The sequence below is a fragment of the Nanorana parkeri genome, unplaced genomic scaffold (genome assembly GCF_000935625.1).
Source record: "Nanorana parkeri isolate BGI_ZX_2015 unplaced genomic scaffold, ASM93562v1 scaffold412, whole genome shotgun sequence".
Taxonomy (NCBI): domain Eukaryota; kingdom Metazoa; phylum Chordata; class Amphibia; order Anura; family Dicroglossidae; genus Nanorana; species Nanorana parkeri.
The window spans coordinates 546657-549982 of NW_017306680.1; the positions used below are offsets into that span (position 1 = coordinate 546657).

At 39.3% G+C, this 3326-nt stretch overlaps 1 protein-coding gene across 1 annotated transcript in view; it reads right to left on the reverse strand.

Annotated features, from left to right (window-relative positions):
* LOC108789634 (excitatory amino acid transporter 1-like) overlaps positions 1-3326 on the reverse strand; it is a 72330-nt gene that overhangs the window by 54989 nt on the left and 14015 nt on the right. The window lies entirely within an intron of this gene.

Consider the following 3326-nt stretch of genomic DNA (forward strand, 5'->3'; position numbering starts at 1 on the left):
AATGTGTATGTGATAGAAAATAAAAGGGGAAGCATTTGAATGAGGGAAAAGACAGGGAATGAGCAGAGATTTTGAAATTAAAAACAGAATGAAAAAGACAATAAATTCAATGCAAAGTATAAAATTATTAAAGTGATAACAATAAACCAAAGCCTGTGCAAAATGTGTGGATAAGTAAACAGAAAGTGTCTACTGAGACTTTATTAAACTAAAACAGTATTATACAGACCACATTAAATCATTCTGCAATATTTTACAAAATGCTGCTCCAACACATCCTCAGTCATTGATCAAGTGCTAGGATATTGAGCCTCAACAGGTCATTCTGCTATTAAATTCTCAGAATTCTGATAGAAAGCATTGCAGTGCTTTACCTAGAGGTGGGTCCTGTCATCTCATGCAGAACTATTAAAGCCAACAGGCACTAAATATTCTCCGCTGTAAATAAACTTCAGCAAAGTATTCACACATGTAAAAAAAAAAAAAAACGTACAAAATTAAAAGGATAGATATGTAAATTGGTAAGCCGTATTAGTCCAGTAGACATGATGTCAAATAAAAGTAGTATGCAATGATACCTTTCTTATTGGACTAACATAATATTCAAAAGTCATAGATATATAATGCTTATTACAAGTATCATGAGAAAAGACATGAATATGATTCTCACACCCCTGGGTACTACCACACATCAAGAAATGAAATGAAGTTGTACAGCACAGATACAACCAAATCCATCCAATATAGAACTTTGTATATTTATAGAGTTTATGCAAACATGGGTTTCCAGCGATATTTAGCATAATCAGCCTAATCAAGCATACCTGTACAATTCCAGACATTTGTGGAATGACCATAAATAAAAATGAGCATCCTTTACCCTGGCAAAACACTCTTCCAGGACTCTGCCAAAGATCTCTGGTGAATCCACAGATGTTTTCCAACATGGCATCTTCCCCCACTTCTAGCTTCACTTCATCTACCCAGACAAAGCTAGACCTGAGCTATTTGTAGGCTTCGACAATAAGCAAAAGGCAAAAATCTTGGAATATGCCTGTGCCATCAGGGAAGAAAAAACCCATTTGTGTAAAAACTTGGTTATTCAACCTCATTTTTGGGAGACATAATGTAGCTGAACCTAGACCAATTATCCAATGGAAGGCTCTTACCTATTTGCTTAGCTAAATCCAAGTTGTGACATTTTTTTTTTCCGACAGGTAGTGTATATTCATGATAAGATACTAAGGCAATTCTAAAGCTACTTCTGTTTGAACCACCTCTTATTTTCTTGCTTCACTGATTATTGTATTTGCACTGCATAGGGAACAAAGCCAATTGTTCTATTTGTTGAAACCTGTTTTACTACTTTTTCATACCTACTTTTAAACAACTAGGCACCAGGCCTGGAGTAAAGGGAGATGGAGGAATTAAAGTGCCAAACAAATTAAAATAGTACAACTTTATTCCACTAGTGTCAGGGGAGTAAAAGGGAGGGCAGCAAACACACTGTAGGTCCCCAGAGTGACAGCGGGTGCCAGAAGCCCTGGAGCAATTATCCTGCCACTGACATTGGATACTAGGGCATTCTTTCAGCTACTGACCACCGACACCGTGGCATTCTTTTCCCACTGACCACCAGTACATACTTCTGAATAAAATCTACATTGTCTCAGCCTTTTCTGATTGCTAAAAAGTTCCCAACTATTTTAATACATTTCTTCCTTAAGGAAGGATCATACATACAATCTGTTATATGTCTATATTCTGTGAGCAGAAAAGCATACTTAGGGGTTTATTTACAAAAGGAGCCAAAAGGATATAGCTTCGGCTAATCCTTTGGCTCACTTCAGCCGCCAGAGCCCTTTGGTTCAGCCGAACCGAAGGGCTGCTGTACGGGTTATTCACAATAGACTGTACAGCAGCCAAACAGTTTAGCCGAGCCGAACGCATATGCTTCGGCTCGACTGAGCTGAAGTCACACCTGAAGCGGGGAGAACGTTCTGCCGAAGCGGAGTTTGGCCCCCTTCACTTTGGCTGGGTTATTCACTCGGCTGCCCTCGGCCTCTCTTAGATCTTACCTTTTATATTTACTTTAGGCCCCTCATATATATATATATATCTCTATCTATCTATCTATCTATCTATCTATCTATCTATCTATCTATCTACACACACACACATATATATTTATTTATATTTAACATTTGTTAAATTGGTAGAGGCGAGGTTGTGTATATCAAATGAGCAATAGAAGCCCAATGGATAAAGTCTAGAGGGCAGGAGGAAAAAGGTGACAAGGAGGGTAACATGCAGAAAAAGAAAAATAAAGCAAAAGTAAGGAAAGAGAACAATATATGGAGGGAGTTATAGAGATAGTTGGAGTAGGAGGGATGTCCCTCTTCCCCCCACACAGTGTTACAATCAGTATTATTCAGACACAAATTTGACTTGATAGAAATATTTTTCTATTCCTCATTGGTGTTTCCTTATGCTTGTTGTACAGCTCTTTTCTCAGTACAAATCTAAATATACTCCGTGGAACTCAATAAAAGTTTTGCGCCAATCTTCTGGCTGTATGGACCTTTAAATGATCCTGAGCCAAATGTAAAAGTCCTTTCCAAGTTTTTTTAGCTTTACCAACAGGAGTGACAAATTAAGGTAGTTCTTAATAGTGCCAACAAAATTGGATGTAATTAAGGCTAACTCTAAGCTTGTTTACAGAGGCAGGTACAAAGTGTAGCAGTGTGGCATGTTTGCCTGCAATATGCACTCCACACCTGTCACTGGTTGTTAAGGATGCTGTCGACTAGACAGCTGCCTCCTAGCAACCAATGATGCTGATGGTGGACGGAGCCCGATAAGAATGCCGATGGACTAGTTTGCCATCAGGTCTCCTCTGCTAGTGATTGACAGCAGGCAGTGGGTGGTTTCCATACCCAATAGCAGGCTGTCTATTGGCTATGGAATCCATCCACTGACTGCTGTCAATCACCAGGGGAGCAGACCTGATTGGGAACTAGTCCTTCAGCTTCCCCATCAGGTTCTGCCCATCCACTAGTAAAAAACAATTTGGCTGCATAACCACTGTGTGAAAGGCGCAGTGGCCATGGGAGATGGGGAGATGCACTGAGGACAGTGTCTGGTATGTCAGGAAAGAACTAAAGATAATGTCAGATGGTTTCCTTTCATTTAGAAATTATGAGGAAAATCACTTATTTGATGAATAATAATTAAGAAGTCTGTGGGACTCAAAAATCTTGTTCTGCTGGCAGGGAGACAAAGTTAGAAAAGCCTCATAGATGTCTACAGGACTGTAGGGAGAGAGA